Here is a 13713-nt window from a genome sequence, read left to right on the forward strand (position 1 = left end):
TGCTCAAAAAGCCATTGTATGGGAATAAGGATGCAGGTTCTCACAGAGGCACAGAAGGAGCCTCGGTCTGTACTCTTGCACTGTGTTTGGAAAAGAGAACAGGAGTGAATTAGGGAGAGAAGGAGGTTAAACACCTCAACATGAAAGGTAATATATCCATGGTCTGGGTTCTAAGTCTGAATCAGGGCATAGACAGATCCAGACCTGCCTAAGTCTGTGTTGTATTACTATAAAAAAATATGGAAGGCAGGCTACTTCACAAACAAAGAGGTTCTGCTTGGCTCATAGTTCTGGAGGTGCAAGGTCCAGGTCCTCCTGGTGGGGAAGTCAGTGTGGCACAGAACATCTCCTGGCAAGGCACAGGGAGCACCCACTTGTGTGTGTCTGTGTTGGGATTCAATCATGGGGGTCCACCTAATGACCTTATCTAATCCAAGTCACTACCCAAAGGCCCCCCACTGAACACCAGAGTCGGACTAAGTGTCCACCCTCTGAATCTCTCCCTATGGGGATTAACTTTCAACACATGAAGCCACGGGGAACAATCACACCATTTCCAGATCACAGCCAAACCCTTGCTTTGCTAATATTAACTGTATAAACTTTGATGAATAATTTTGCCTTTCCAAGCCTCGATTTCTTCATCTTGCTCATTCATTGGGTCACTATGAATATTTAATTCAAAGGTAGTACTTGGTCAGTGGTAGGTTCCCTCCCCCCCCCCAAAAAAAAAGCTTGAATCTGTGCAGAGAGTAGAAATACGAGATGCCAGCTCTCTGTCTCTCCTCCTACATGTTCACCTCTGCCCCAGTTTGACATCAGGAAGTATGAGACACTTGCTGCCATTACTCCATGCACAGCAAGTCTAAGGGAAAGCAGTTTCATTGGTTAGGGTGAAGGAGTGAAGCTGTGTGTTTATTGTATGTGGTAGGCTCTTGGTAGCGAAGGAAGGTAATTGACTTATAGCTCCCACTAAACTTAAGAGGCTTTGGTTTGTGCCAGATGAAAATTAAATAATTAGCAGGGAAGGTTCAATTCCAACATCCTCGGCCAACTGCCTGCTTCTCCATAAAGATGGGCCCCCAGGGAAAGGAGAAGGATGTAACTGCAATTAAATAGGTGCATAAACCTTGCAGAGAGCTGTCACCGCAGTGCCAGCGCTTGGCGGAGATGTATGCTGGAGTGTACACCAACCCCCATTCATGGCGCACTATGAAGGAAAGTGCATCAACACGGAGGTGAGTGCTCCCAGCTTTATCCATTCTGAAAAAAAGGAAAATCAAATAAAAGAGGTCATTCTAAAGAGGTGTCTAGAAAAGGAGATGGTTTCAGAAAATAGAGATGAGAAGGAAAAATGTTTTCTTGAGGGTTCCAAAGCCAGGTCCAGATACAAAAGACATGACAAGAAATATGCATATACACCAACGTCACTGAAATTCTCACCGTAAATGGAAGTACGGGCCTTCTACAAATAGCTATTGGGTATTTACTATGCTGTAGCTTCAGTGTCAAGTCCTGTGAATATCACGCTGCATAAAACATGAGGCCTCCCTCCACCACCTTGACTATGCGGAATCCAGGATTAGAGTCAGCCGCATGTAAGAGAAATCCAACCCGAAACAGCAGAGTTTTCCATTACCTAGGATTTCATTCTGCTTCTGGGGTGACAACAGAGGAGAAGCAAGCAATCGCGGACTGCCACACTAGAGCCATGAAGTCAGGAACCCTGGCTTCCATCTCATGGTGCTGGGCTCTTTGCCACGATGCCACACAGTCCAATATGGCCACCTTGGCCCAAGCCACCATGACCACATCCTAGTGAGCAGCAGAGGGGGAAAAGGAAGGACTACCATGCTTCCTCCCTTTAAGGGCAGTTCTTTCACAAAACCCAGATTCTTCTCAGCTTCAATGAAAGCTTGCAATTGCATAGTGTTTATTCGAATTTGCCAAGTACCCAGCTAAGAATTGGGAGTTCTATTACCAAGAAGGAAGGCAAGAATGATATTGAAGGATAATTAACAGCTTTGCCACAGGATTAAAGAGCTCACTTCCCTTCTTTTCTCCATTGTCTTATTTATAACCAAACCACTGAAGTAGCACCATTCTCCTCCAAGGCAAAGAAAAAGCCCTGCGCACAAGTGTGGAACAGGAAAAAATTGTCTTGAATTTTTTTCCCCTATCATTCAGATTAATAACAGCTGAAAGCCTTGTATGAAAACCAGAACAGGAAAATATAAAAATATCAGAGGAATTTTAAGGATGTCCCTCCAGGATATAATTGTTTAACCTCCTGGGGAAAAATGCACTTAGATGTTTATCTCGGGCTGCATATAATGATGGGTTCCACAAGATGAAAAACTCAAATATAAAAAAGCATGAAAGTATTCTGCATTTAAATTCAGAAGGTTACATATTTAACCTAGTGGAGGGGGCATAAACACATCATATACACAACAAACACACGACACATGTAAAGAGATAGTAAATTAGGAAGCATTAAGAAATAAACATACTTATGAGGCTGCTTCACAAAGATCATGGAAAATGAATTAAAAGACACATTTTTTTGCCTTAACAACTTTATAAAGCCATTCATACTTTGTCATAATACACAGATTCTGTGAACTTTTTGAAGATCTCTCTCATATACTCAGATTTCAAAAAAAAAAATTTGACCCAAATAAACTTAACTTCAATTTCATTTTCCATGAATTTTTTTATATACCCTGGTATAATGAAAGAGTAATAATTCCCTTAAGGCAAGAAAAGATGGATACTCTAACTGGAAAAAAATGACAAAAGCCATTTACAAAGCAATTATATTTAATCTACATGAATCCAGACATAGCTCAGCTAAAAACAAACAGAAAGGGAGAGCAGCAGTGGGTACTTAAGCCATCACTTAGGACAACCATGTCCCATATTGGAGAGCCTGGGTTTCTCAGCTTCTGACTTTCCATCTTCCAGATATTGGAGACCTTGGGAGGTGGCAGTGGTGGCTCAGGTAGCAGGGTCTCTGTCACTCACATTGGAGTCCTGGATTGAGCACCAGGCTCCTGGCTTCATTCTGGCTCAGTCCTAGGTGCTGTGGGCATTTTGGGGGTGATCAAGTCAATGGGAGATAAAACAAAAGTTTTGAGAAGGGAGTGAAAAAAAAATCACATTGAGAAGTCCACTCATTGAACCTAAGTTCTGGATTGAGATAAGATCTGGGGACTTATCTCCTGTATCTGTACTCCATTGGCAACCTAAGTCCTCTGAATTTTTGTGTTAAATGCTATCTTTAAAAGCTAAGCGTCATGTGAAATGCAACATCTCTTTACTGAGAGCTGGTGAGGAACGGGGGAGACAGACTTTCTCACTCACAGCTGGTGGGAAATAGAAGTTGCTAGAAGCTTTCTCGATGGTAATTTGGCAATGCGTGAAGTTCAACAGCCTGGGAGGTGTTTGAGAACTGTAGCTTGTTCAACAGGCAAGGGGACAGATTGCTGGCAAAGTTGGATAACAACTTCATGAAGCATTTCCATGAGACAGGGTTGCTGGAAGCTGTGTTTAAACATTTTTGATTATGCATCTCAATAGCGATGTGGGTCTGTTAATTAGTATTTCTCAAGAGGTCATGGGGGATCTTGGTGGTCCTGGGCAGTTTGTCAGATGTTCTCCAGATATTCTCATCATTTCAGAGGGAGAAGGTTAAAGCAATTCTGTCTTTATATGTTTGCAATTTGAGCTTAATTATGATTTTCCAGAAATATAGCTGTAGCATTAACAATCATTATATTCTTAAATGTTGGTTATGCACGACTAGAAGTATATTAGTTATTCTGTCTTGGCTAATTTCAGATAATCAGTGTGCATAGGGTTGGCTAAAATATTTTACATCTCATGTACATTATAATTGCTTTTTAAACATTTATTTATTTGAAAGGCAGAGTTATGGATGGGGGAGACAGACTGAGGGGGAGGGGGAGCAAGAAAAGAAGCAAGGGGAGAGAGAGACAGAGACAGAGACATCTTCCATCTGCTGGTTTACTCCCCTAATGGCTGCAAAGGTGGGGCTGGGCCAGGTTGAAGCCAGGAACCTGGAACTCCATCCAGGTCTCCCACATGGTTGACTGGGGCACAAGCACTTGGACCATCTTCCTCTCTTTCCCAGGTTCATTAGCAGGGAGCTGGATTGGAAGTGGAGCAGCTGAGACTCAAACCAGCACTCATATGGGATGCTGGCATTGCAGGTGTGGCACTATCCACTGCACCACAATGTTGGCCTTGTATATTATAATTTTTATTTGTGAACTTTGCATTTATTGTAGTCACTATATTATTATCAGTGAACCAAAAAGGTCAATAATTCATATATCATTGAATCAAGTACGTGAGTACTGATAACATCACACAATTTAAATAATGTGTAAAACATGTATAGTGAGCCATTTTGGTGCAAACAGACAATGTGAGTCTCTCACAAGCTGGGACACGTGCATTTACAAGTCTGATGAGATTTTACATACAGACAAAAAATAGAAAAGAGTAGGAAGAATCACGATGAGTGTGTAAAGCAGTTTTGATTGAGGCAGCCAGCCACTCACTCTCAATTCTAAGCATAGTGTCTGATATGGAACTGCCACATAGTGATAGGGAACCACTACATTGAAAACACTCTCTTTAAAGACTGCTACTTCTCCAGTAAATAAATTTGTATTTCCCATAATAAGCACAAAAGAATATTTCCCAGCATGAAATCTATGAACACTGTCGCTAAAGGCAAAAAAGAGACCCAAACTACAGAGGCACCCTTCAAAGTCACACCCTTTATAGCACACAAAGAAACAAGTGTCATTCCTGAGATGCCTATGACACGACCCCTAATGGAACAAACATTATACCCAGAGAGAATGAAGAGACACTGTTGGTGAAATTCCTTTATCAAGTGAGACAGAGGAGACTGTGCATAAAAAACAGTGTTGCACAACGGGAAAGAGCAATGACTCTTTCATATACAGTTCGTGATGGGAGAGAACTCCACTGGGCTGTGGCACACAGATCGGGTCCTGGAGTATTGCGACATGCATGGGGAAGATTCTGTTGGCTGGGCACTGAAAAATTCAGGCAGAGAAATTTAGGGAATGGCAATTTATGAACCAATCAGAAAGTGAAAAAGATCTGTGGTGGGACCTCGGGATGCCACACCAGGCATGCATCCAACAAGAAAAGGCAGTGCCACACACGCACAAAGCTGTTTCATCTGAACACAAATCCGCAGGCCGATTGATTCAAAGAGGGCAACCGAGAGTGAACAATGTTCCTTCTGATCTTGATTTAATGCTGAAGGAATTATTGACTGCTGTGAATACAAGCAAATTGCGACATGTGTGTGTTTTTTCAATTTGTTATGCTAAGAAGGCAGCAAGTACTAGAATGCCCTTCTTTGCTGAGGCATACTTGCTGTGGAATAAAAAGAGATTCACCAAAGTTTTTAAAAGCAGGATGTGTAACTTAAAATATCAAAGTGATACTGGCAAGGAAGAGTACATAAGTTTGACTTGACTTCAAAGCTTGCAATAAAGCTTTGTGGTAAATAAAGGACAGTGTGGTACTTGGGTAAGGCACAAACCCTTCAGTGGGGCAAACTAGAAAACCCAGAGGCCCATACTTTGCTACCAAGTAACTTTTATAACTCCTTTGTATTGAGATAGAATGCACACAATACTAATTTTACCTCTATATATTTAAAATTTTATGAAGCACATAGTTGTTAAATGTATTGCCACTGTTGTGCAACCTCCACCATTACCTGATTCCAGAACCATTCTAAGACACCATAAAGAAAGCCCTGTGGCATTAGTGGTTTGAGTCATTGCTAGCATCCCATTTTGCAGTGCTGGTTCAAGTCCTGGCTACTCTGCTTCTGATCCAGCTTCTTGCTCACATGCCTGAGAGGGCACAGCATGATGGCACAAGTACTTGAGCCTCTACCACCCACGTGGGAGACCAGGATAAAGTTCCTGGCTCCTGACTTCAGCTTGTCTCAGACCTGGGTGTTGTGGCCCTTTGGGAGAGCGAAACAGTAGATGGGATTTCTTTCTCCTTCACTTACTTGCTTTTTTGCCTTATGAATGAATGAATGAATAAATCTTCTAAAAGAGAAAAACATTACGAGCCACTCTCCCATTCATGCAACCCATATCTCCCAGCAATCACTAAGCTAGTTTAGGCTAATCTCTATGGATTTGCCTTTTCTCTGCATTTAGTATCAATAGACATAAATTTGTAAACTTTTGTGTATGCCTTCTTTCACTAAACATGTTTTCCAGGATAATCTTTGTGGTAGAGGTATCAGTGCTTCTTCACTCCGTTTTCATGGCTGAATGATATTTCATTGTATAGATACACTACATTTTGTTAGTCCACTGATCCAATGAAGAAAATTTGATTTCCATCATTTGTGTATTATGAATAATGGTGCCATGAATACTTGTGTGCAAGTTTTTATGTGAACACATGACTTTTTAATTTCTGTGGGTGTATAACTAGAAAAGAAGGTGCTGGGTCTTCTGACAACTCTAAGCTTAGCTTTCAGGAGAGCTGTCAAACTGTTTTCACAGTAACTGCATCAGTTTATAGTCCTGGAAGCAATGGAAACAAATTTCAATTTCTCCAAACTCTGGTCAATAGTCGTTTTCCATTAAAAATTATTATAGCAGTCCTAGTGTGTTAAAAGTAGTATTGTGTAGTGGTTGTTACACTTATTCCTCTAATGGCAAATGTGTCAAGCATCTTTTCATGTGATTCTTGGCCAATTTTGTTGATTTTTTTCAAGAAAACACCGTTTGCTGACTTTCTCTATTTAGTTTCTCTGCTTTTTTTGTTTAATTATAATTTTCATTATTTTGCCCGTTTCTCTTGCTCTGGATTCAATTTGCATTTTTTCTACTTCTTTAAGTTGGCAGGTTAGATTATAGAGGATTTTTTCTTATTTCTTTTATTTGAAAGGCAAAGTGACAAAAAGAAACAGAGGGGGAGAGGGAAGGAGGGAGAGAAGAAGGGAGAGAGAAAGAGAGCAAGAGCTCTTTTTATATATTTATTAATTTATTTATTTGACAGGTAGAATTACAGATAGTGAGCTCTTTTTAAAAAGATTTGTCTGTTTATTTGAAAGGAAGAGTAACAGAGAGAGGGAGAAAAAACAATGGGGGGAGTGAGAGAGAGAGAGAAGAGAGAGATCTTCAATCTGTTGGTTCACTCCCAAATGGCTGCAACAGTCAGGCCTGGGCCAGGCTGAAGCCAGGAGCCAGGAACTCCATCCTAGCCTCCCGTATGTGTGGCAGAGGTCCAAGCACCTGAGCCATCTTCCACTCTTTTCCCAGGAATATTAGCAGGGAGCTGTGTCTGAAGTAGAAAAGCAGGGCCACAAGTATGGGATGCCGACATTCTAAGCAGTGGCTAAACCCACTGCACCACCACATTGGTCCGGTCTTACTTACTGTAGGCTTTTATAGCTATAAATTCCTCTCTGAGTTCTGTTTTTTTCTGCAACCAATAAGTTTGGATATGCTGTTTTCACTTACAACTATCTCAAAGTACTTTCTGACTTTTCTTGTGTGTTTTTTTTTCCTCTGACAAATTAGTTACTTAGAACTATGTTGTTTACTTTCTACATATTTGTGAATTCTCAAAATTTTCTCCTTTTTTTTTTTTTTACTGATTGCTAGATTCATTGCACTGTGGCTGGATAACATATTTGTATGACTTCTATAATTTCAATCTATTGATACTAGTTTTGTGGTCTAATATATGGGCTACCCTAAAAAATGTTCCTTGTACAACTAGAAAGGGTTTGTTCTGCTGTTCTTGGTTGGATTGATGTTCATTTTTTAACAAATCCATTTTTAATAAAGGTAACACTGCAATCTAACAGAGAAAGCCTAATCATTTCAATGGATGGTGATGGAACAACTAGATACTCAGATGGGAAAAGATGAACCTCTATCTCTCCCTTGCACTACACATGAAAGTTAATTCATAAGCTTAATGTAAAAGATAAAATCTTCAATCATATTGTAGGAAATTTGAGTCTGATACTGTGAGGAATCACGGGCTCCCACTGCACTTTGGGCCAGTGCCATCACTGCCATGCCCCAGCCAACTTAGCTACATGAGCACCCCCTTCACATTTCTAGGATGGCACTCCCACAACTCCAGGCACACTAGAAGTAAGGCTCCTGCTTCCATCACTCTAAACCCTGCCCCTGACATCCATGCATCCCATCTGGGACTGAAAAGAATACTCATGTCCTCACTACCAATGTCATCAATTATTGTGGGAGAAGATACAAGGAGACTATAATACAGTAATAAACTGGAAATAAAGTCAAAATAGCCTACCAACCCAATACTTGAAGACTCATCTTCAGGAAAAACCTTTTACTATGAAATTCACTAATTAAAAGTGATAGAAAGAACTAATCTATTAGATTCTCAAATGTCAATGTAGGGAGAGAGAAGTATATGGAAAAGTTAAGCACTGTGGTACCCCTAGAGGAACATAATGATGCATTAGTAACAAACTTAGAAGAAAAGACATTGATGAAATGCCTGCTAAAGAGTTCAACAGAATGATTATAAGGATGTTCAGAGAGATATAGGAGAATACAGGCAGACAGTTGAATGAAATAAGGAAAACAATGCATGATATGATTGAGAAATTTAGCCAAGAGGTAGAGATCATGAAAAAAAAAAGCAAAGCAAAAATCTTGGACATGAAAAGCTCAATAGGCCAAATAAAAAGTATAGCGGAAAGCTTCAGCAACAAATTACATTAAGCAGAAGAAAGAATATTTGAACTTGATGACTTGTCTTTTGAAATATCCAAGTCTGACCTCCCCCTAAAAAGATAAGAAAGAATGAAGATAGCTTTGAGACTTTTGGGACAGCATTAAACAAAGTAATCTTTAAATTGTGGGTTTTCCCAAGGGCAAAGATGCAAGTAGAGGGTAAGAAATGCTATTTGGTGACATAAGAGCTGAAAACCTCCCCAATTTGGAGAAAGATGTGGACATACAAAAACAGGAGGCCCACAGAACTCTAAGTATACATGAGTAGAAAAGACCCTTACCACAGCATATTATGGTCACAGTATTAAGAAGTACAACATAAAGAGGTAACTAAAATTTTCAGGAGAGCCCTTTCTCTGCAGACTCAGCATGCCAGCTGGGATCCCGTACACATACTCTGAAACCCGGAGGATCTTTAAGGCCCTCATTGCGGCTCAGCACAGCAGGGCTCAGATCTGCATGCTTTATCTCCATCATCTCACTTATACTTCTACCAGACGAACTGAATTCCTGAATTTCTCTGCAAATTTCCTACTGGCAAGGCTCCATTATTTGAAGGTGATGATGGATTCTGTGTGTTTGAGAACACTATCACCCACTATGTGAGTGCTGAGGAGCTGCAGAGAAGGATGCCAGAGGCAGCAGCTCATGTGGTGCAGTGGGTGAGCTCTGCAGATAGTGACATAGTGCCCTTAGCCAGCACTGTCCTCCACATTAGGCATCAGGCGTCACAACAAACAGGCCATTGTGAATGCAAAGGAGAAGATGAGGCAAATTCTGGGGCTCCTGGATGCTCACTTGGAGATGAGGACTTTCCTTCCGGGTAAGTGAGTGATGCTGGCTCACAGAACAATTGGTCTGTACTCTGGTTCTATAAACAGGTCTTGAAGTCTTCTTCCAAAAAAACTTTTCCCCATAGCAGTGACTAGATCCTCACCTGCATTAAGCAACCCCAGTTCTGGGAGCTGTATTGGGGAGGGTCAAATTGTGTGAGAAGATAATCCAGGCTGATGCTAAAATGTTTGTAGAGAGCCAGCCTAAAAAGAACACCCCACAGAAAGAGAGGGGCTCATGGGATTAGAAGAAGAAGCCCAAGACTGAGTGGGAAGAGGAGGGAAAGACAGCTATCCCTGCTCTGGAGGAAGAGATGGCTGACTGTGGGCAGGCACTGCGTGCTGAGCCCAATGCAAATAATACCTTGTGTATCCAGCTCCCTGCTCATGTGCCTGGGAAAGCAGTAGAGGATGGCCCAAGGGCTTGGGCCCCTGTACCCACGTGGGAGACCTGAAAGAAGCTGCTGGCTCCTGGCTTCAGTCTGGCCCATCTCCAGATGTTGTGGCCATTTGGGGAGTGAATCAGCAGAGGCAGGATCTCTCTCTGTCTCTCCTTCTCTCTGTAACTCTGCCTTTCAAATAAAATAAAAAATCTTTAAAAAGGAAAAGAAAAGGCTCAGGAGTCCATCAACAGGCAAATGGCTAAATGAATTGTGATATATTTGTACCTATAGCACAGCAATATGAAAAAGTATACTACTGATATGGCCAAAGGCTTGGATGAGTCTTTAACACATCATGCAAAAAAAAAAAAAAAAAAAAAAAAAAAAAAAAAAAAAAAGCCTTACAAAGGTAGTGCAAAGTGCATTCCGTATGATTTCACTTCTAAGAAGCTCCAGAACAGGCATAATTATTCTATAGTGGAAAAAAAAAAAACAACTCAGCACAAGATTGCCTCTGGGAGTCACAGGGGGACTTCCTGGGGTGTTGGCTGTTTTCTATTATCAGTATGAGTTTAGGTAACTTAAGTGTTTAGATTCACCAAAGCTCACAGAGGAGTACACTTAAGATGGATTATTCATTGCATGTTTTCTTTTTTCTTATTTATTTACTTATTTTTACTTATTTGAAAGGCAGAGAAATGGAAAGACAGAGGCAGTCAGACAGAAAGAGATTTTCCATCCACGGCTTCAGTGCAACAGCTGAGACCGGGCAGCTTAAAGCCAGGGGCAAGGAACTTAGTCCAGGTCTCCCATGTCTATGGCAGGCACCTGCATTCGTGAGCTACTACCTGCTGCCTCCTAGGATGTGAATTAGCAGGAAGCTAGAATAGGAAGTGTAGCTGGGACTCGCACCCAGGCACTCTGATATGGGCTGCAAGCATTCCAAGTGTTATGTTGACCACTGCACCAGATTACCACCCCTATAACTCTTATTTTTAACATAGAATTATGAAAAGTTTTGAAACCTGGTAGTGAAATGCATGCTGCAATTTACTTTGAAGTATATAAAAATTAGATGAATTGATGGCTAGAAGTATGGATGAGTAGAGACATGAGAGATAAAGCAGACAACAAAATGTTAACTGTGGAACCTAGCGAGTATATGAGTGTTCACAATACAATTGTTTCAACTTTTCTGTGTGGTTAAAAATGTTCATAATAGAATGTTAAAAGAAGCAAAGGTTTAATATAAGGAAATATAATCACAACTCTCTCAATTCTTGTAAAGATCATCTCCATGATTTTAGTTGTTTAATCATGGTGTTTCTTGGCATAGTATGCATATTTTGAATGAAATAAGCCTATTATTTCAGCTTTTAAAGCATTTTTTACTGTTGAGGATAAAGTGTCAGGATGTTTTACAAAGACAAAAGTTTTGTGCGACTAACATAACTATCAAGAATCTGACATTTTCCATCACTTGATTTTCTACGCTAATCTGAGAATGAGAACCATAAGGACATGCAGAAATACTTTCCAAAATCAAGTGTTGTAAGAGCAAAATCGGGAATCCATTTGCTGCCATCTCTCAAGTAGAAATATTCAACCTTCTGGCTTTTGAATGGGATATGCTCATTGATTCAGCAACTGACTGAATGATGAAAGCAGTTTTCAGTGGAAAATCTCTTCATAATTTCTATGTCCACAGTCAATCTAGAGCCATTTGTCAAAGCCACCAAAAACTTGCTGCCATTCCTGACATTCTGTGACTGTAAATTTGGATTTTCTAATATAGTGAACATAAAGAATAAAGAGAGAAATCGACTGGATACAGAACATGGTCTATGGCTCAAGTTATCTGTCAGATATTAATACAATCTTAGCCCAGTTCCCTAGAAAACAGAGCCTAAGGCAAAAGATTATCTGTTAACACTTTATTGGGGCACATAATCCCAGGGAATTAAGAGGGAGGGAAAGGGGGAATTGATTAAGGGAAAGAGAGAGATCAAACAGAAGGGAGTGCATGACTGACATGGCCAAATTCCAAGCCTAATACAGTTAGGTGTTCATTCTCAGAGACACGACACCATTGAGACCTTATATGTTTAGTGCTTCAGAGTAACTCTGAAGTTAGGAGGTGGGCTTGTGAGGGGCTTGGAAATGGGAGAAAAATTGACAAATTTATCTTCTTCCAGCATTTGAAGTCCATGGGAAGGGATGGCAGCTCTTCTGTATGTTGTATCATCCAGCCCTTCCATGCACCAATGCAGAGGCTAAAGTCCCTTTGGGTTCGATACATAGGTGCAGAGTCTTCTGCCTCTCACCTCACAGCACATGGATGAAACCCTTAACAATGGACTTGGCAGTAGCATTTGGGCTGTATGGAGTGAGCCATGCAACAGCAGCTTGGGCTAGAAACTGAGTAGGTGACAGTAGACAGGGGATGTTCATGGTGGGTCTGTTATAAATACATGGATGATAGATTGTAAACAATACATATGTGATATAAAATGAATAGGAAATCATCACTAATGTTTGACTATTTTAAAATTTTTTGTAAAGTTTTTGATGAATAATTAAAGGTTTAACCACAAATTGACAATCATGTATGAAGAATAGCCTTTAAGAGGTATTCAGTGGTCAAAAATTGGAGATACGAAGCTATATACTGAAACACTATCAGCTTCATGTGGAAAAATTTGTTAAGTTTTAGAATTCATCCTATTGTAACATAATGCATTTTTCTATGACTTAGCTATATGTATTACCAAATTGTTTCAAAAGGAATTAAGCCATTAATAGTGACTAAATTATTTAAATGAAGCATGCAATCTTGTCACTACTCCATTCTAGAAAACCGGTGACCACTGGTCTCACTTTGATGTATTCCAAGGTTATTTTATTTATATTTATCCTCACTGCAATTCAGTGGGATTTTCCCTATCTGATAATTGAAGTCTTTCTCTAACTTTGTAAACTCTCAGACAACATCTCTTCCACACTGACTTTCTGCCATTCCATCTGTTCTTCATTTCTTGAAATATATTCACGAATATATGTGAGTACATGCATGGCAATCTGTAGCTGTGACTCCTACATTCTCTATCCTATTTTCCTTTTCCTGATCTCTCCATTCTGCAGTCTGGATAAGTTCCTCAGTATTATCTTTCTAGTCATTAATTCTCTTTTCAACTGTGTCAATCAGTCTGGTGTTTAATCATGGCTATTTCCCTTCCACAGCTAAATTTCATGTTCAAGGCTTCCAGTTGGCTCCTTAATAGTACCCTGTAACTTCTTTACTATTTTATGATGGTTATTGCTCCCTTTCTCTCTTTAAATATATTAAATATGCTTATTTTAAAATCTTTTCAGAGTGCAGGTGTTGTGGCCTATGGGTTATCACTGCTGGCTGCAATGTTGGCATACCTCAATATGTCCTATCTGCCCCACTTCCAATCCAGATTCCTGTAAGTAGCCTGGGAAAAGTAAAGGAAGATGGCTCAACTGTTTGAGCCCTTGCCAACCATGTGGGAGGCTTGGATAGAGTGCCTGGCTCCTGGCTTCAGCCTGGCCCAGCCATGGTCATTGCAGCTTTCTGGGGGAGTGAACCAGTGAATGGAAGATTTTCTCTCTCTCTCTCTCTCTCTCTCTCTCTCTCTCTGT

General features: G+C 40.4%; 1 pseudogene; it reads left to right on the forward strand.

The window, feature by feature from the left end:
* The first annotated feature begins 9203 nt into the window (after positions 1–9203).
* LOC103351219 (elongation factor 1-gamma-like) lies at positions 9204–13328 on the forward strand (annotated as a pseudogene).
* The last annotated feature ends 385 nt before the right edge of the window (positions 13329–13713 follow it).

This window comes from Oryctolagus cuniculus, chromosome 12 (genome assembly GCF_964237555.1).
Source record: "Oryctolagus cuniculus chromosome 12, mOryCun1.1, whole genome shotgun sequence".
Taxonomy (NCBI): Eukaryota; Metazoa; Chordata; class Mammalia; order Lagomorpha; family Leporidae; genus Oryctolagus; species Oryctolagus cuniculus.